The sequence below is a fragment of the Panulirus ornatus genome, chromosome 50 (assembly GCF_036320965.1).
Source record: "Panulirus ornatus isolate Po-2019 chromosome 50, ASM3632096v1, whole genome shotgun sequence".
NCBI lineage: Eukaryota > Metazoa > Arthropoda > Malacostraca > Decapoda > Palinuridae > Panulirus > Panulirus ornatus.
In genome coordinates, this window is record NC_092273.1 from 25,117,120 (window position 1) to 25,139,071 (window position 21,952).

Sequence of the window (21,952 nt, forward strand, 5' to 3'; positions counted from 1 at the left end):
GACAAATTAAAGGTTTAGTTTAAATCCCCTTTGGTGCCGCTAAAGGCAATTACAGGGGCATAGAGGCATCAAAAGGGAAAGATACATTTCGAAAGCTTACTTTAATGCCACTTTGGGGATGCCAAAGGGCAAGAGAATTGCCTCACGGTCAGGAACGCTAACCGGTACACCAGGGAGGGCCACTTGTGAGGTGACTCTTCCTCCTCCTCTTCCTCTCCCGGAGGGGAATGAACGACTTTCCGTCTCATAAGCTCTCCCGGCATCACCTCTTCCACGACTAACTCTCTCTCTCTCTCTCTCTCTCTCTCTCTCTCTCTCTCTCTCTCCCTCTCTCTCCTTCCACCCAGGCCTGGACCCGCATCATTCGCCTGGCTGCTGCCTCCCACAGTTTGTGTGCGGAGAGCACAGCCACACGCAGATCAACCATTCCGTTCTCACCTCCTCCTCTGTCCACGAGCGACGAAGCTGTGGAATGCTCCTCTTTCCCTTGTGTTTTCCCTCACCTCACCTTGTAAACTCCCGGAGTTTCAACATCACGCCTACGAACACCCGTGGGGCTGTAATTTCTCCTTTGCCCACCCGCCAGCCTGTCCTCCCTGAGCCACGGGTGAGACAGCTGGACTGTGGTACACAGGTGGGGTCAGAGCGGAGCCACTGGGGAAGATACGGTAAGCGTTGAGGCACGACCAGACTCCACTACACGGGAGATGCCACCAGGTGGCTACAAGCACACCGGGATGCTGCTGCACACGGGAGGCACAAGCGGCCTGGGCAACGGTACACGGGATGGGGGGGGGGGGGGGGCGTTGGTGGCAAGAGTACCCAGGGCTCATCACCAGCTGGGCTAAAGGTACACGGAAGCCTCCAGTGTACACGCTAGAAGTACACGGGAGTCACGCTGCAGTACACGGTAGCCTCCAGTGTACACGCTAGAAGTGCGCGGGAGTCACGCTGCAGTACACGGAGCACCAATAGCCACGCTCCTGTACTACACGGGAGGCATCCTCGAACGGGCCACAGTGTACACGGAAGCACCACTACCCAGGTCACAGTACGCAGGTGACAAGAGTACACGGAATACACGACCTGGGAGAGTACAGTACACGGGAGAACACGACCTGGGAGGGTACAGTACACGGGAGAACACGACCTGGGAGGGTACAGTACACGGGAGAACACGACCTGGGAGGGTACAGTACACGGGAGAAAACGACCTGGGAGGATACAGTACACGGGAGACACGACCTGGGAGAGTACAGTACACGGGAGAACACGACCTGGGAGAGTACAGTACACAGGAGACACGACCTGGGAGAGTACATTACACGGGAGAACACAACCTGGAAGGGTATAGCACACGGGAGAACACGACCTGGGAGAGTACAGTACACGGGAGACACGACCTGGGAGAGTACAGTACACGGGAGACACGACCTGGGAGAGTACAGTACATGGGAGAACACGACCTGGGAGGGTACAGTACACGGGAGACACGACCTGGGAGAGTACAGTACACGGAAGACACGACTTGGGAGAGTACAGTACATGGGAGACAAGACCTGGGAGAGTACAGTACACGGGAGACACGACCTGGGAGAGTACAGTACACGGGAGACACAACCTGGGAGAGTAGAGTACACGGGAGACACGACCTGGGAGAGTACAGTACACGGGAGACACGACCTGGGAGAGTACAGTACACGGGAGACACGACCTGGGAGAGTACAGTACACGGGAGACACGACCTGGGAGAGTACAGTACACGGGAGACACGACCTGACAGACTACAGTACACGGGAGAACACGACCTGGCAGACTACAGTACACGAAAGAACACGACCTGGCAGACTACAGTACACGGGAGAACACGACCTGGCAGACTACAGTACACGGGAGAACACGACCTGGCAGACTACAGTACACGGGAGAACACGACCTGGCAGACTACAGTACACGGGAGAACACGACCTGGCAGACTACAGCACACGGGACACACCACCAACCAAGCTACAGAACAAGTGAGCATATCATCAGCCAGGCTACAGTACACACTACATGGTCATCTTACAGTTCCTGGTTACAGCACGGGGCCAGGATACAGTGCATGGGAGGCACCAGTACAGGTTACAAGATCAAGTAGTAACTGATAAAGGATCTATCCTCATGATAGTAAAGGTGATAATTGTGATAAATGAAAATACAGTCCTTATGATACTAAAGGTGATAATTGTGATTATAAATGAAAATACAGTCCTTATGATACTAAAGGTGATAATTGTGATAAATGAAAGTACAATGTCTTATGATACTAAAGGTGATAATTGTGATAAATGAAAGTACAATGTCTTATGATACTAAAGGTGATAATTGTGATAAATGAAAATACAATGTCTTATGATACTAAAGGTGATAATTGTGATAAATGAAAGTACAATGTCTTTATGGGCAAAGATGGGCATGTTTAATGGTAAAGTGGTCCCATCGCTTGTACGTAGAGAAGTGGGGTGGCCGTGTTGGAGGCGAGATGTTTGAGGACAGTATATGGTGTGAGTGGGGGTAGGTCGCATGAGAAACGATTCGGTAAGAGAGAGGAGTTGAGGGAGAGTTAGGTGTAACATATATATATATATATATATATATATATATATTTTTTTTTTTTTTTTTTTTTTTTTTTTATACTTTGTCGCTGTCTCCCGCGTTTGCGAGGTAGCGCAAGGAAACAGACGAAAGAAATGGCCCAACCCCCCCCCATACACATGTACATACACACGTCCACACACGCAATATACATACCTACACAGCTTTCCATGGTTTACCCCAGACGCTTCACATGCCTTGATTCAATCCACTGACAGCACGTCAACCCCTGTATACCACATCGCTCCAATTCACTCTATTCCTTGCCCTCCTTTCACCCTCCTGCATGTTCAGGCCCCGATCACACAAAATCCTTTTCACTCCATCTTTCCACCTCCAATTTGGTCTCCCTCTTCTCCTCGTTCCTCCACCTCCGACACATATATCCTCTTGGTCAATCTTTCCTCACTCATCTCTCCATGTGCCCAAACCACTTCAAAACACCCTCTTCTGCTCTCTCAACCACGCTCTTTTTATTTCCACACATCCCTCTTACCCTTACGTTACTCACTCGATCAAACCACCTCACACCACACATTGTCCTCAAACATCTCATTTCCAGCACATCCATCCTCCTGCGCACAACTCTATCCATAGCCCACGCCTCGCAACCATACAACATTGTTGGAACCACTATTCCTTCAAACATACCCATTTTTGCTTTCCGGATAATGTTCTCGACTTCCACACATTTTTCAAGGCTCCCAAGATTTTCGCCCCCTCCCCCACCCTATGATCCACTTCCGCTTCCATGGTTCCATCCGCTGACAGATCCACTCCCAGATATCTAAAACACTTCACTTCCTCCAGCCTCTCACCATTCAAACTCACCTCCCAATTGACTTGACCCTCAACCCTACTGTACCTAATAACCTTGCTCTTATTGACATTCACTCTTAACTTTCTTCTTCCACACACTTTACCAAACTCCGTCACCAGCTTCTGCAGTTTCTCACATGAATCCGCCACCAGCGCTGTATCATCAGCGAACAACAACTGACTCACTTCCCAAGCTCTCTCATCCCCAACAGACTTCATACTTGCCCCTCTTTCCAAAACTCTTGCATTTACCTCCCTAACAACCCCATCCATAAACAAATTAAACAACCATGGAGACATCACACACCCCTGCCGCAAACCTACATTCACTGAGAACCAATCACTTTCCTCTCTTCCTACACGTACACATGCCTTACATCCTCGATAAAAACTTTTCACTGCTTCTAACAACTTGCCTCCCACACCATATATTCTTAATACCTTCCACAGAGCATCTCTATCAACTCTATCATATGCCTTCTCCAGATCCATAAATGCTACATACAAATCCATTTGCTTTTCTAAGTATTTCTCACATACATTCTTCAAAGCAAACACCTGATCCACACATCCTCTACCACTTCTGAAACCACACTGCTCTTCCCCAATCTGATGCTCTGTACATGCCTTCACCCTCTCAATCAATACCCTCCCATATAATTTACCAGGAATACTCAACAAACTTATACCTCTGTAATTTGAGCACTCACTCTTATCCCCTTTGCCTTTGTACAATGGCACTATGCAAGCATTCCGCCAATCCTCAGGCACCTCACCATGAGTCATACATACATTAAATAACCTTACCAACCAGTCAACAATACAGTCACCCCCTTTTTTAATAAATTCCACTGCAATACCATCCAAACCTGCTGCCTTGCCGGCTTTCATCTTCCGCAAAGCTTTTACTACCTCTTCTCTGTTTACCAAATCATTTTCCCTAACCCTCTCACTTTGCACACCACCTCGACCCAAACACCCTATATCTGCCACTCTGTCATCAGACACATTCAACAAACCTTCAAAATACTCATTCCATCTCCTTCTCACATCACCACTACTTGTTATCACCTCCCCATTTACGCCCTTTACTGAAGTTCCCATTTGCTCCCTTGTCTTACGCACCCTATTTACCTCCTTCCAGAACATCTTTTTATTCTCCCTAAAATTTACTGATAGTCTCTCACCCCAACTCTCATTTGCCCTTTTTTTCACCTCTTGCACCTTTCTCTTGACCTCCTGTCTCTTTCTTTTATACTTCTCCCACTCAATTGCATTTTTTCCCTGCAAAAATCGTCCAAATGCCTCTCTCTTCTCTTTCACTAATACTCTTACTTCTTCATCCCACCACTCACTACCCTTTCTAAACAGCCCACCTCCCACTCTTCTCATGCCACAAGCATCTTTTGCGCAATCCATCACTGATTCCCTAAATACATCCCATTCCTCCCCCACTCCCCTTACTTCCTTATATATATATATATATATATATATATATATATATATATATAAGGTAAACACTATGACTTCACCCTTGAACATTTAAGGTAAACTACCATGACTTCACCCTTGAACATTTAAGGTAAACTACTCTGACTTCACCATTGGAAATTTAAGGTAAACTCCTATGACTTCATCCTTGGAAATTTAAGGTAAACTACTATGACTTCACTCCTGGAAATTTAAGGTAAACTACTCCAACTTCACCCTTGGAAATTTACGGTAAACTCCCATGACTACACCCTTGAAATTTTAAGGTAAATTACTCTGACTTCACCCCCGGAAATTTAAGGTAAATTACTATAACTTCACCCTTGGAAATTTAAGGTAAACTAATATGACTTCACCCTTGGAAATTTAAGGTGAATTACTATAACTTCACCCTAGGAAATTTTAGGTGAATTACTGTAACGTCACCCTTGGAAATTTAAGGTAAACTACTCCGACTTCACCCTTGGAAATTTAAGGTAAACTCCCATGACTTCATCCTTGAAAATCTAAAGTAAATTACTATGAATTTACCCTTGAAAATTTAAGGTTAACTACTATAACTTCACCCTTAGAAATGTTAGGTAAACTACTATGACTTCACCCATGAAAATCAAAGTAAACTTCTATGACATCACCGTTAGATATTTAAGGTAAACTACTCTGACTTCTCTTTCTTGTGTATGTGCCTCTCGTGCTAACCAGAGGGAGACGTCAGACGGAAGTGTATTGGCCCATCCCAACTCACTCGAGGACTGTATCCCGTCCCTTACCCTTGGAGCAAGCCAATAGGTAGTAAGCTATTGACAGCAACCTCACAGTCTGCTCCTACCGTCCACACTGAGGGGAGTTCACGTGGAGCCGAGGACCATATTGCACCACGTCAAAATTGCGGGCCTCCCGGGGCTAGGCCTGTGTCATCATCCTTACACATACTTCCACCTCGGCTTATTTTCCTTACGTAAGTTCTCCCTGAGGCAGAAGACAAAGAATTCTACCTACGTATTCTCCGTGTGTCGTAGAGGGCGACGAAAAGGGGGCTGGAAACCCTACCCTTCTTGTATTTCAATTCCTCAAAGAGGAAACGGGAGGAGCCAGGCAAATGGAAGCACTTATCCCGTCTTTCTCCAAGAGGACCTCTTCATCCAATCCATTCAGGCAAGGGATCACGCACATCGGGCTTGAAAAAACTTTCATTATTTCTGACTCCCATTCAGCATTTGTCACTGCCCGAAATCATTGAAAGCACATTATCTGTGAGGTGAAGCATTTCTATATTCAAAGTACGATAACTTCGCGTCATCCACTGATATAGGTCTTTCTGGTCTTTAGCTAAGGGCAACTCTAACAACTTCTGTCGCTCTACCTTTCCTCCATTTTTCCGTTCTGACGGTACTATAGCTGTCTCTCCCGTAGGCAATACAACTCTCTTTGGTTCCCGTTTCTCCCCTAACTCCACCTTGGGTGACTCTTAACATTCCTTCATCCCCTGATGCTCTTCCTTTTACTAATCCTATGCTCCTCTCCGTAATCCCTTTTCGCACTGTCCGAAAAGAACTCACTCTGGACACAAGCAAGGCTGATATGGTCTTGATTGATGGAATCCAACCCCGTGTATTGAAATAGTGTGCCTCTGAACCTGCACTTGTGCTCGCTCGTCTGTTCCGTTTCTATGTAAAAACCAGAACTTATCCTTCTCCCTGGAAGCATGCATTGATACACCCCATCCCTAAGAAGTGTGACGTTTATAACCCCCTCGAACTATCGTCCCGTGCTTTGACATCTACAATTTCCTTAGTATTTGAATCCCTCTTCAATTTCCATTCTCATATATTTTGATTCTCATAGTCTTCTCTGTGATCGCGAGCAAGGCTTCCGTAAAGAGAGATCCACTGGTAATATTCCTTCCTATCTTGCAAATGTCTGGTCATCACTCATATATCCAAAGCCTTTCACATGTTGTGGCATATGGGTCCCTTCTCTAAGCTCCCCATCTTTTGGCTTCCCTCTGTCATATCTAGCTGCCATGCTGGCCGATCCATCTCCGTAGTTGATGACGGATGAACCTTCCCGCCTTTCTCCGCCAACATGGTGTCCCTCAAGGTTCTATCTTCTCTCCTACATTTTTTTTTTCTCTCCTTTTTTTTTATCAGCGATTTCTATTCTTCCATGCTGACGACTCAAAACTGCATTCCTCCAAATCCTTTAATTCTGTTTTTTCTTCTCACGCCATGTGCATCTCGTCTCGAAACTTCAATTAATTCAGACTTTGACGGGTTAACTCAATGGGGTAGAAGAAACAGTTTAATGCCTCCAAGGCCCAGTTTCTACCCATCTCTTAACCGATAACTCCTCACAAATCTCCCCCTTTGATGGCTTTGTAGTTCAGCCTCTTGACTTCATAAGCATACTTGGTATTACTGTAACATCCACCCTTTCTTGGAAATCCCACATTACGGTCATACCTTAGAAAACTGTAAGAAACGGTGAGGCTATGTTAAGGTAGGGTGACATGTTGAAAGTGAAGGTTGCTTAAGTTTGGTTATGGCGAGCACTGGCCCAGATTGCCGCTATTTATATTGGCTTGTAAGGCGACACGTACAGGCTGAAAGGTAAGCCAGTGAGACTTATTGGCCTCGTCTGCTCTATTTACATATCATTCTGTTGAGTGACTTGACCTGTTTGTCACAACAGTTTTCCGTGGCTCCCATGCCATTTCCAGACCCTGTTGGTAACAAGTGACAGCCTTTTACGCTAGTTTTAAACCATACTCATAACTGGCATTGCTAAGAAACATTGTATAAGTGGTGCCATCTAGGAGCTGCTTCGAGAATCACGATGGTAAACAAACGTCACCATAGGCGCAGTCCGTTTTCTTTGACGCCTACATAGAAATGACTGATACTTGTATTATAGTAATCTAAGCAAGTTATGTACATACATCATGATATCCATACCAACGGGTAACAAAATAATCAGTAGGATGGATAATATATGAGGTAAACATTCCTCTAATGATTAAAATGAAATACCACGCCTCCAACACTAATAATATAAACTCATGTTACAATAATTTAGGTACAATACATACATTATGATATACAGTATAGGCCTTTATGTTATATCATACCGCTTAATTTGTGGAAAATAACAAAAAAAAGACATGAAAAACGAGTTGAATATACATCTGCTGACAGGTGAACAGAACATGCCTTCAACAAAATTATTTACACATTTTACAGTAATTTTGGTAAGATATTTACGCCATGACGTCATGGTATAGTGTAAATGTATACTGTATGGCATATTGCATCGTTGCACTAAATAATATTATAAAGACAAATAGAGTACTCACTAAGGCCGATTACTAGGCTTATTCCAATCAGAAAATATGTCATATTACTGAAATTTGACATGAATGAAATCTTATCAAAATTTATGTGAAGTAGTCATAACCATCAGATGTAAATCGAAATTTGCCTTCGTTCTGAGTAAAATGGTCAAAATATATCAAAGACTTGTCATCTTGGAATTACCAGGTTAGCTGCATGCTGTTAAAGGAATTCAATATGCAGCATTCACAAATGTCAAATTAACAGCATCTAAATTCAAACAGTGTACCAATATTTTTTCCCAAAAAATTAAAGTTAGGTAGACAATGGTTAGCAATTTCTGATTATCATAGGCTCTAAGGATTTTTTTTTTAGAAATGCTTGATTTATTCTAATCCAATTTCATCTTCTAATCAGGGCATTAATAGTTGTCACAAGTAATAATGTGCTAAATCATATTTCCCAAGTCTAAATGATTTAATGGTATGCTACATACATGGAGTTCACTGATGAGCATTTCTTGCAGATATATATATAAATATGTGGTGCCCCTAAACTGGAAATTTACCTCATTTACAACATGATTAACATTTGACAATTCTTAGTTTCCTGGATTTGTCCAATCTGAACCAATGAGCCCTTCCCAAATTTGTTAGGTTAGGGTGGAATATTTTGCTTGTCATGTTAGGTGATTCACCTCCTTTTAAATTTGGTGTAGTTCATTCCTTCAATTCTTTCCCCTTTTCAGCTAGCCCACATCATGAGTGGAAAGAGGAAAAGACAGGTAACAAAGATGAAACCTCCATCTGATGAATATGTGATTTTCTTTCAATAATGTGGAGGTATGGGAAAAATGTTTATGTGGTATATGTTACAATCTCATGCCTTTGTAGTTCACATGGCTTAAGAACTGAATTTTTTTCATAAATTTTGCTGTTATACACTGAAGAACACTTCTTGAGATATTATGACTTATTATCTTGTTGAAAGTCTAAATTTCAATTTTGTAACAATGTTTTCAAGAATCTTTAATGTCACATATGTAAACCTTAAGGCATGAATAACAAATTAAGAAAACTATTTCTGGAGAACTGGCATCTTTCGGGAAAGATCCTATAAATCTAGTAACAGTAATATGGGTGATGAAAAGATTCCTTCAATATGCAGCCAAAACATGCACATGGAATGAGTCACAGAGATCAATAATCTCGGCTGTGGAAATGAGCTATTTGGGAGGAGCATATGGTATGACTAGATGGAATGAAGAAAAAAAATGAGGCGACGTTTGAGTGATTTGGTACGACAGGGAATGCAAAAGGAATGAATTGTGGAGTGGAAGAGTGGGTAAAATGTAATACTTTGAGGTGATTTGGGCATGTGGAAAGAATGCATGACAGGAGTATACAATGAGAGTGTATGATACTTTGATGAAAGGGATTGGTGTGAAAAGAAGACCATTAGGAAACAGAGAAGAAAAGTAGAATTTGAGAAATGGTGGAATGGTGTATGCAAGGGAGATGTGTAAGGATAGGGATAAGTGGACTCTTTAGATGCGGCCACCACCTTGGAGGGAGTTCCTGAAGGGAATGGGCATCAGGGATATCAATTGATAGATACATTCTTTGGGCTAAATATTTTTTCCTGTTCTGTATGCATATTTGTGGACTTCTTAACTAGACCCCTGTGTAGTGGTTACTATATTCATTATTCTAACAGCCTATATTTGTATCTTGTGCTTACAAACAATATTTCATACATCTGCTTATGCTTATGCCATATGCTTTGTAGACTGCTGTCCTTTCTTAAGTGTTCCCATCTTGTAAATGAAGCACCCATGTATTGGAACATACGTACTTATACCCTCCACTTACTATAATTACCATACTCTTCTACTTTACTCACAGCTTAAATGTGTTGAATCTACATCCTGGCTTTACTGATAATGCTCTTTTGTTCCATTTTGCACAGTATTCATGTCCTACTCTGCTATTCGTAAGAATTTCTTGGTCACATTCAAAAGTTGTATCAAACTCTTATATTATTATCTTGTAACTTCACACAGCTGTTACCTCATTTACTTACCTACTCAGTGATGTGAATCCCATGTGACATTCTATCCACTAGTGCTATGCCATTCCAGGACACACGGCTGAGAAGTCATCCTGGATCACAAGAGTCACATCCACCTGTTGAAGCAAGGAGGCATAGCCCAAGTTAGGTTACAGCAATAGCCTTATCTGGAGTCATACATATTCAGAAATGTAGAATGCTGTAGAATACAACTAAATTTACACCCCCATACATAATCATGACTGTGAGCTTCAGTATACTAGGTCAATCGATAATTCGATCTACTGTTAATTATTTGGTTACACTTTTGGGTATTCAACTGCTTATATTAAAGTACCGAGTATTAACCATCTTAATCTATGTCATCCTTGAACTCTAGCTTTGCAGTTTGGGGTTGTCCATCATCGAATAGTCCAGAACCTGGCAGATGGAACATTTTTCTTGGAGGAGCTGTATCAGAAGGTTATTGCCAACAGTATTCACTTCCCTGTGACTGCTCATCTGTGCAGAAAACATCATTGATAGCATGATGCTGCCTATCATTTGGTTAGACCAGGTTAGTCTCCTTAGTAATAACAGTAACCCCACTCTGTGTCAAGGTGTGTCAAGGCATAATTTGAGGACAGAAATCCTCGTCAGGACCATTCTTTAACCAATTGAAAAAAAAGAAAAAAAGGGAAAACAATCATCAAGTGGGAAGAGTGCTCTCTCAACTCCAGATTGAGACCTATGAGCATCAAAGAGCACCTGCCCACCGAGGATGAAAGCACCATTCTAGGGCAAAAATAAGCTGTATCCATTAGATTTTCACCCTCAGTCATCACCATAATATCTCTGAGATTAGCTAATGAGCCACTATATCATTTAACACATTCAACAATCCTACTCAATACTCATTCCTTCTGAGCTGTGCAGAATACTTATTTCTGATTTCCCCATTTATTTTCTTGTTCTCCCTACACTATTCTCATCTCTTCAAAACATTTTCTTGTTCTCTCTAAATTTCTTTTGCCCATCTCTCATTTGCCCTCTTTTTGAACCCCTCCACCATCCTCATATCCTTCTGCTGCTTTTTCTTGTACATATCCTGATCACTTGTGCTATTTGTTTGCATGCAGCACCCATACATCTCTCTTTTCTCTTTACCAGCAACTTACCTTCTTTATCCTATCTTTCAATATCAACTCACCTTCTTTATCCAAGCCCTCACTTCCATTTTTTGAATGCCCACATCCTACCCTCTGCATGTCACACATATCACCTGTGCATGTAAAAAATGCTTCTCAAAATGCCATACATTCCTTTTTCACTCCCTGAGTTTCAATTAGTATCACCTCATGCCATACCTCACCCAATCTCTCATGGTATCTCCAAACACAGCCCTCTTTCCAAAGCTCACTTTCTTTCATCACTTCCTTCCATCCTAAAGTAACATCTTTTACTCATACAGCCACAATAAACTTTCACTCATCTCCACAGAGAAATGGTTGCTGCTCTTGTCAGCACATTCACATGAGACTTTTCAGATGCAGTGTAACCCCATGTAAGAATAGTCCAATAAAACCTTATTTTAATCACTTACGTGCTACTTACCTAATTTCTCTCCCAACAGTCCCTTCTGTGAAACACCTGCAGCACTCAGGAAGCTAGCCACCTCCAATGGGCATGACCATAGATCATAAAGCATAGTGATGGTGTGTGTGCATCTATGATGGGAGAGCGTGGGGCATCTGAGCAGTAAGTGTTTGGTGTCTTCATTGTGGTTATACTGTGGGCATGAAACGTCCTGAGATGTGCTGAACTGGTGTTTGTAGTAATGAAGGCATGAATGATGTTTGGGAAATTTGATTTCAGATGGTTGTTTGTGGGGTGTTATGTATATGTGAGATAGCAGGGTGGTTGTTTCGTGCTTGTCAAAACTTTCAGTGTGTATGTGTCTTGTCAGTGTTATGTTTTCTGGGGGAAGGAGGACCTATAAGTAGAAGTTGCTGAAATGTGAGACAGCGGTAGGCTTTTCATTTCTGCCTTGGGTTGATGGTTAGTTATCAAGTAGTTTGGTGAGAGGGGTATATCTGTCCATCTCTATCCATATCTCTGATACCCATTCCCTCAGGGAACTCCCTCAAGGGGTGGGCATGGTAAAGGAATCTCCATGACTAGTGAATTCTAGTACTGCTTCTTAGCCTTTTGTGCCTTACCCTTAGCGGGCCACTAGCAGAGGCAAGCTCTAGCACAGTGTTTCCAGAGGTTCCTACTTACTGTTCAAGTACTTCTACTTAATGAGTCTACATAATGTTCCAACCTACTACATCTACTTAATGCTCCAGTCTAATGTGCCATCCCACTACTACTACCTAATGCACCTATATAATGTTCATACCTCCTGTTACTCTCTATTGCTCCTACCATTTTGCCAAAAGTGAAAGGTTAGGGCACAGCACTTACTGCAGAAAAAATCTAAACTTATGAAGAATGAGTTGTGCGAGTTAAGTGTTGTGAAGTGTTATGTGTGACACAGAGAGATTGTATGTTTGTTGACAGAATGCCAGTAGTCCATGTGTGGATTAGGCAGAAAGAAAATATCACAGGAGTGTAACTTGACAACCAATGAAGTGCTGACTCACTATGCAGCTATCACTAACCCCTCCAATACTCAGGTGGGTAGTACTGCTAATGTACCTCCCTGGTAGCTGGCTGCCAACCAATTACCCCCTGTTGTTGTTCGCCGATTAATCCTAATATATTATTCTAGCAACTTTTCAATGGTTTTCGATGCTATAATATTTGTAGTTCAGATATTACATGGCTTTCTTACCTATTATTACAATGCTCTTATCATCAGCTCATTACAAAAAATGATGGCATAATACAGAATCATAAGGCAAAAACTTTTGTGTTCCAATAAGATTGATTTCTAAATTTCCATTTGGTACAGTTAAGTGACTAATATGTGTGATTACTAAACCAGGAGTATTTCGTTGCTTTTCCTCACTCCTTGAACAATTAATCATGATTGCAGCAATCAGCTAATGGAACTTGCTAACCTGATGAAAATATTTCAGACTTTGGTAGTGTAGTTTTAACCGTCACAGCATTTCTGAATAAGCATTCAATACACCATGATAATGTTTTTTAAGTTACATATGGTCCCTAAATTAACCTGCTGTCTTACTGTAGCTAGGTGATGTGTGTAGAGAGTTGTGGCTTCCACTGCACATGGACGATGCTTGTCTTCTCAATGCTTCCACAATTCTTTAGATGCCTCGTCACAGGATTGTTTGTGACTATGCCTCAGTGTACCTCTGTCTTAGCAAAGGCCTTTGATGTCCTGTACGATCTGTCATCTTGGGAGCCAAGGAGTTCATAAACTAGTAAGAGTCATGTCCTGTAGCTCAAATTATTAAAATGAAAAAAATCAGTTTTGACCTGTGAGCCAAATGTGTAAGTCATATAAAATTTTAGATATGTGTTTAATGATCATGAATAATTCAACCTTTATCCCACTCATATCCATGCTCTAGCTGTCGTGCAAATGCACCAAAACCACAGTCCCCTATTTATAACCATGACCCTGCAGACCTTTCCATGATTTCCTCAGGCTGCTTCATATTCCCTGGTTCAGTCCATTGTTAGCACAGCACCCCCTGATATCACATTCCTTTAATTGTCTCTTATCCTATGCATGCTTTTCACCCTCCTTCATGTTCAGTTCCTGACTGCTCAAAATATTTTTCACTTCATCCTTCTATATCCAAACTTGTCCTTCTCCTTGTCTTTTACAAATGTTTAAACCATTTCAGAACAAGGAATAAACTTTCTTAACTAACACCTTTCCTATTACCAAATCTCTCTCTTACCCCTTTTATTACTTACTTGATCAAACCACTTCACACCACATACTCCATTCAAACAGTTAATTTCCAAGACATCCACCCTCCTCTGCACATCCTCATCTACAGCCCATGCTTTGCATCCATACATCATAGCTGGGACTACTATAACTGTAAACGTACCTAATTTTGCTCTCCCAGATAATGACCTCACTTTCCACACATTCCTCAATGTTTCAAGAACCTTTGCCCCCTCACCCACTCTATAACTCACTTCTGCTTTAATGGTTCTGTTCGCAGCCATTTCCACCCGCAGGTATCTAAAATGCTTCATTAGCTCCAAATTTTCTCCATTCAATCTCACATCCTAACACGTCCCTCTGCCCTGCTAAACCTAATAACCTTGTTTTTATTTACATTTACTCTCAACTTCCTCCTTTCACTTACTCTCCCAAACTCTGTCATATGTGGATGTGGATAAATGAGCTGTAGTTTTGGTGCATTACATGTGACAGCTAGAGACTGTGTGAATGAATGTGGCCTTTTTTGTCTGTTTTCCTGGTGCTACCTTATTGAAGAGGAGGTGAGCGATGCTGTTTCCTGTGAGGTGGGATGCCTCCAGGAATGGATTGAAGACAAGCAAGTATGAGCAAATACATGTATGTATATGTCTGTGTATGTATATGTATAGGTATGTATACGTGTATATGTTGATATGCGGATGTATATGTATGTGTACAGGCATTTATGTACATATATGTGTATATGAGTGGATGGGTCATTCTTCATCTGTTTCCTGGTGCCACCTCACTGATGCAGGAAATGGCAATCAAGTATGATAATAGCAAAATATACATATATGGATGGATGATACTGTGTTGTTTGCTGAGAGTGGAGTTGCAAAAGTTTGTAAGTGTGTTATTATGATATGTGGAACCACAGACAATTGAAGGTAATAGGTTTGTTTGAAGGTACAATTGTCCCAACAATATTATATGGATACAAGGAATAAGCAATAGAAAAGGCTTTGCAAGCGAGGATCAACATGTTGAAAAAGATATCTGTGGACAGGATGTGTTGTGTGATGGTTTGATCAAGCAAGTAATGAAAGGGAAAGAGAGAGGTGTGATAATAGAAAGTGAGGTTTAGGGAGCTGAAGAACATGTGCTGAAAGAGTTTGGACATATAGAGAAAATGAGTGAGAAAAGGTTGACAAAGAGTATACACGTGTCAGAATTGGAGAGAACAAGAAGAATGGGGAGACCAAATTGGAGATGGAAAGATGGAGTGAAAAAGATTTTGAATGAGTGACGCCTGAACATGCAGGAGGGTAAAAGGTGTGAATGGTATAGAGTGAACTGAAAGGATGTGGTATGGTGGGACTTGACATGCTATAATTGGACTGAACCCAGGTGTGTGAAGCAACTGGGTCTATGGGGCCTGGACGTAAATAGGGACCTGTGGTTTTGGGGAATTACCTATGATAGCTTGAGATTTGATGTGAGCAGATGTGGCTTTCATAGTCCGTTTCTGGAACTCCCTCGATGATGCTGGAAACAGCAATTAAATAAGAAAATATATATGCATACATATATATATTAAGTTGCATAATTATAAATTAAAGATATGAGGTATGGTGGCTTATGATAAGCCAGTTTGTGGATGATACTGTGTTATATGCTGAGAATAAAGAGGAGTTGCAGAAGGTTTTAAGTGTGCTTTAGGATGTGTGTATGCAAAGGTGATTAAGGTAAATGTGAGTAAAAGTAAAGTAATGATGTCTGAAAGGAAACAAAGTGAAAGTATAGATTTTGCAAAGCCCTATAGTTTGAGTAAAGAAAGTGTACTAAATTGTTATAAATATGAAGGGAGAAAGACTAGAAGAAGTTATAGAATCTAAAAGTTTGTGAGCTATCTTGATTAAATTGGCGATATGTAAGAAGAGATAAGTGAGAGAGCAGTACAGGGTAGAAGAGTCACTGGGTCCCTTAATATTGACAGGTAGAGGTGTAAATATGGAAATTAAGAGAGGATTTGGGAGCAGGATAGTCCTTTTGACCTATGCAGCCAAAACAAAGACATGGAATGAGTCAAGGAGGCCAAGAATCCAGGCTGTGGAAATGAGCTGCTGAAGAGGAGCATGTGGTATAATGTCAGCAAAAAGCCTTTTCTGCCCTGCATATATTTTCAAAAGTGACATATGACTAACATTTGATCACTAAGACTAATGGTTTTAACATTGTGAGTACCAACAACCTGCCTCAGTGTTCTTAAGGGAAGGGTTTTCTTTCTTTACTCTTCAAGGCTGCCACTTGATTTTGGGCATTTCTCTTCTGGGTGCTGTATTTTTTCCACCTATGGTTCAAAGGTGGTTTCCATAGTCAAACTGGCCATATTCCCTCTTCCCACCCATTTTTAGTGTGCTTAGTGTAATGTTTCTAGATACATTCATGTTAATCCCATCCATGCTGTATCTGTTTAAGGAGTAAGAATACAGTGTGACACCATGCTCAAGATGCAGAAAAAAGCAAGACTTCCATATCCTTCCCTCTTACCTCAATAGAGGAAGGACTGCTCCAGATGAGCTAGCTACACCATTCCCTCCACTCAGTTTGTGTTTAACATAATACTTCTAAATATATTCATGTTAGTCATTACTAATACTGCATCGGGGTATGAAGAAAGAATAGAGAGTGGTACCAAGTTCAAAGGCAAGAAAGAAACAATATCTTCATATCCTTCCTTCCAATCTTGAACTGAGGCATGTCTCAGCCACATAATCTCTTCCAGCTTACTGAGCATTGCACCATGCTAACACAAATATACTTATAGCAATTTCTCTATATTTCATATTACTTTTGCATGCTAATCCATCAATCCACAATGGAGAAAAATCAATACAATTTCAAGTTTTTGATAGAGATGCTCTGTGGAAGGTATTAAGAATATATGGTGTGGGAGGCAAGTTGTTAGGAGCAGTGAAAAGTATTTATCGAGGATGTATGGCATGTGTACGTGTAGGAAGAGAGGAAAGTGATTGGTTCTCAGTGAATGTAGGTTTGCGGCAGGGGTGTGTGATGTCTCCATGGTTGTTTAATTTGTTTATGGATGGGGATGTTAGGGAGGTAAATGCAAGAGTTTTGGAAAGAGGGGCAAGTATGAAGTCTGTTGGGGATGAGAGAGCTTGGGAAGTGAGTCAGTTGTTGTTCGCTGATGATACAGTGCTGGTGGCTGATTCATGTGAGAAACTGCAGAAGCTGGTGACTGAGTTTGGTAAAGTGTGTGAAAGAAGAAAGTTAAGAGTAAATGTGAATAAGAGCAAGGTTATTAGGTACAGTAGGGTTGAGGGTCAAGGCAATTGGGAGGTAAGTTTGAATGGAGAAAAACTGGAGGAAGTAAAGTGTTTTAGATATCTGGGAGTGGATCTGGCAGCGGATGGAACCATGGAAGCGGAAGTGGATCATAGGGTGGGGGAGGGGGCGAAAATCCTGGGAGCCTTGAAGAATGTGTGGAAGTCGAGAACATTATCTCGGAAAGCAAAAATGGGTATGTTTGAAGGAATAGTGGTTCCAACAATGTTGTATGGTTGCGAGGTGTGGGCTATGGATAGAGTTGTGCGCAGGAGGATGGATGTGCTGGAAATGAGATGTTTGAGGACAATGTGTGGTGTGAGGTGGTTTGATCGAGTAAGTAACGTAAGGGTAAGAGAGATGTGTGGAAATAAAAAGAGCGTGGTTGAGAGAGCAGAAGAGGGTGTTTTGAAATGGTTTGGGCACATGGAGAGAATGAGTGAGGAAAGATTGACCAAGAGGATATATGTGTCAGAGGTGGAGGGAACGAGGAGACGTGGGAGACCAAATTGGAGGTGGAAAGATGGAGTGAAAAAGATTTTGTGTGATTGGGGCCTGAACATGCAGGAGGGTGAAAGGAGGGCAAGGAATAGAGTGAATTGGATGGATGTGGAATACCGGGGTTGACGTGCTGTCAGTAGATTGAATCAGGGCATGTGAAGCGTCTGGGGTAAACCATGGAAAGCTGTGTAGGTATGTATATTTGCGTGTGTGGACGTATGTATATACATGTGTATGGGGATGGGTTGGGCCATTTCTTTCGTCTGTTTCCTTGCGCTACCTCGCAAACGCGGGAGACAGCGACAAAGCAAAAAAAAAAAAGAAAAAAAATTGCCAGCCAGTCCTACAATGTAAAATTAATGAAATGCAGCAACATTGATCAATCTCTGACATGGAACAGTGTCACACTGTTTCTGGCAGTCCTGAATCCATTTCTTTGGTCTAAGACGTCTCACTCTGCCATGTAAGTCTGATGATTTGTAATGTGTGATGTCATGACGTCCTTTCCTTGAATCTGTGTTGCTTCCTTGAAAGATAGTTTCTGCTTAGTCTATCTTTCATCCTTCATATTTACGTGATTAATATGAAAGAATTTTACACACAAGCTGTCTCATGTCTTAAATTTGTGCATATACCATATCAACCTTTACGCACATATATACATATCCCAACTCACATCTATTTATTGGTGTGCATTTATGTGTAATTACCAGTATGTAAATATTCATTTATATCTTTTGGTGATAGAGAATTTGACACTTGTTGGGCCCTGTCTTTCTTACATTTTGTACCACTATGAAGACTTTTAGATCTTTAGAAGTTGCTACTATTCACAGCCTCCTTGCTGAGACCATTCCAACCATCAGTACCCTTACACTAAACCAGTATTTCTATACATCCTTCTCATCTATCCTTTTCCTCAGCTTCTGATTATGGCCTCTTGATAACTCTGGTACTGCATCTTGTGAAGAACTGTTTACTCTCAACATCATCTCATTGTTACAGGAACATAAAGGCTGTTATCAGGTTATCCTGCTCTCTCTTCTCTAAGATAGACTGCTTTGTAGCCTTCGACCTTTCATTGTAGTTGAGCTCCCATAATTCCATATGAGCTTGATTGTTCTCTGAACCTCCTCAGTCAGATCTTTGTGTTTCTTTAGATGTGGCGATTATAAGAGGCATAATCCAACTTTTTTCTACTATTAGAAAGTGATTATTTGAAAAGGAAAATTTCCTGTCCTGCTACTCCTGTCTTTCTCAGTCACCATCTGTGACATGCAAGAGACACTTTGGGATTATTCTTTCTCTCCTACCCTAAGTGATACTTAAATGTTTATATATCTCTCACACAAACAAGTTCTAGGCAGCTCTGCAGGGCTCTAGGTGGTGGGATGCAACAGAGAAGTGTGTAGGCAGCATGTGGAATAGGTGTCTTGGATCATGTATTGCCCAACCTGCTCCATGACCATACCCGTGATAAAACTAGGTTACCAACTTTAAGTTCGCTGTGCTCTTTGAGAGTGAGTACTAATGTTGCTTCCTAAGATGGTATTATGAACTGATAATTAAAACTGACAAAAGATTATCATTAGATTTTTTCTAAAGTGATCTTAGAAATACATGAAAAATGAAAAATATTAAATGCAGCCACCATAAGGAAAATTTGATCATTGTATATTTACTCTTTTCGAGCTTAAGATAGTTTAATTTTGCTTCAAAAACCTGAATTATGCCACAACTGACCTTTGGTGTTGACATGCCAGATAATTCTAAATAGTCAATTAGTCTTTGCCTTACTGACCTTAAAACTTTCTTCACCATTGTCCATGTCAGGTACGGAGGAAGAGCAAGCTATCTTAGGAGAGAGGGTGGCTGTCAAGCTACTTCTCAAGCCAACATCTGCCAGACTGGTTCTTGTTCCGATGTCACTGGTGAGGATATGCAGTTAGCATCAAGAAGCTACATTGTCATGGACCTTGACTCCACTCTCTAAATCCAACATACCTCAGTATGGCATGCATACTTCACGTTGCAATACCTAATACCACATTGGTATTACCCAACATCAAGTTACAGTGCCCTAACATGACATTAGAGTGCTCAGACACAACAGTAGTCCTAACACGAATGAAAAGCACCCCAAAATCACACCATGGGATCAAAACACTAACTTTTCATGCTAGATCAGTAAGAGCCAAATGCCACACTACACAGCCCAAGTATAACACAATGTTACCCACACACCACACCTTGACCCCCTATAATGATCTTAGATATCAACCTTCATTAACACTGGAATACATGTAAAAACTTTGAAATAATGAAATACTTAAGCTTTATTTAATATATAGGCTTATTTTACTGTGAATCTTTCTTTGTAACTTTTAAATTATGAGATGAGAATATACTGGTTTTCCTTATAACATTTGATCAATGAGTCTTGCACTAAATATAATTGCATCATGCATGCACTCCTTTGTAAATATATACCTACAGATACTGTATAGAACAATACTGTACAGTATTACTGAAAACCTTGAAACATTAACATCTTATTTACACAGTTCATATGTAACTATACACCTAATGACCTTAAAATAATCCCATTCTTAATGTAAGTTTAACAAATGTGTTTCAGAATGATTGCTGTTGTTGTGGCTGATAATTTTGAATTATCAATAAACAAAAATCCTATTTTCAATTTTACAGAGGGTATGATCTGCAGAAACCTTACACAAAGAGAAATCCCATATAGCAAACCCATAAACATACAGAGGATATTGGATGTGTGCAGCAGCTTTTTGGTTTGCACCGGTGAATTCTCATAACCTTAATGTTATCAGCTTCTCATGTCAAAGAATCTAGTCATCCTTTAGTTGCTTGAAATGGCCCTGTCTCAGCTATACTGTGTACTGTACATAAACACTCATAAGACTTAAAAGCTTCAGATCTATGCTCTATGTCTTCTCAACAAGAGTATTTCTAATGCTTGTGGTTACCTAGATGGACAGTGAAGTAGAACAGACCACAGCAACTTTAATTTTCTCTGGATTCTTCATGCTGCAGACAGCAGATTCACCCAGGATGAAGGTACATCCAGGTGCTGATGCTTCCTAATCAGCATCAGCACACTGTAAGATTTCTAGCTTCATTTCTAAGGCCAAAGAGGTTCTCCTCAAACTAACTATGGGTTCTGGGATAGATGTTGCTGGATATTTGGATACCGTATTAACAGACACAAACACAGCAGGTTACGTGAATATCACATTAGCAGATATGCCCAAATACAAGTAGCAAAAATTGACCCACTGGTTCGGGAACTTGAACATGCTCCACCGAGGACTCACATTTCTTCCATCTGCCAACCTTCACTGAAGATGTGGCGTACTTCTACTGCACACAACCAAATAATAAATTTTGACTGCATAAAAAGAGGGACTGGTAGGAGTGGGTTCCTTGCATAAAGGCAAAATCACATTTATTCATCCGACTTAAAGTAAGGACGGGGCTTACATATTTTTAGTCTGACAGGCATGAAGCCAGACCTGAACAATACCAACCAGAACACCACCATCCGGCTATGTTTGTCTAGCAATGGCGTCTTAGCTACGTCTCTTCCTTGTATATCAACTGACTATTCTACATATTCTATCTCATTCTTGTATCTCTCCCTGTGATCATTACACAGAAGTGTACTTTGGAACTTATCGTGTTTCATTTTCCCATGGTTTCATGCATATGCTAGATCACATCCATCACTATGACCTCTTGCAGTATGTGTGTGTGTGTGTGTGTGTGTGTGTGTGTGTGTGTGTGTGTGTGTGTGTATTTCAATATCTGAAATAGGAAACTGATGGAGTCAAGCAGGGAGTGCTCATCCTCCTCAAAGGCTCAAATTGGGTATGTGTGCGAGTAGGAAGAGAGG

At 41.3% G+C, this 21,952-nt stretch overlaps 1 pseudogene; it reads left to right on the forward strand.

The window, feature by feature from the left end:
* Window positions 1-707: 707 nt before the first annotated feature.
* On the forward strand, window positions 708-21,584 carry LOC139764429 (uncharacterized; annotated as a pseudogene).
* The last annotated feature ends 368 nt before the right edge of the window (window positions 21,585-21,952 follow it).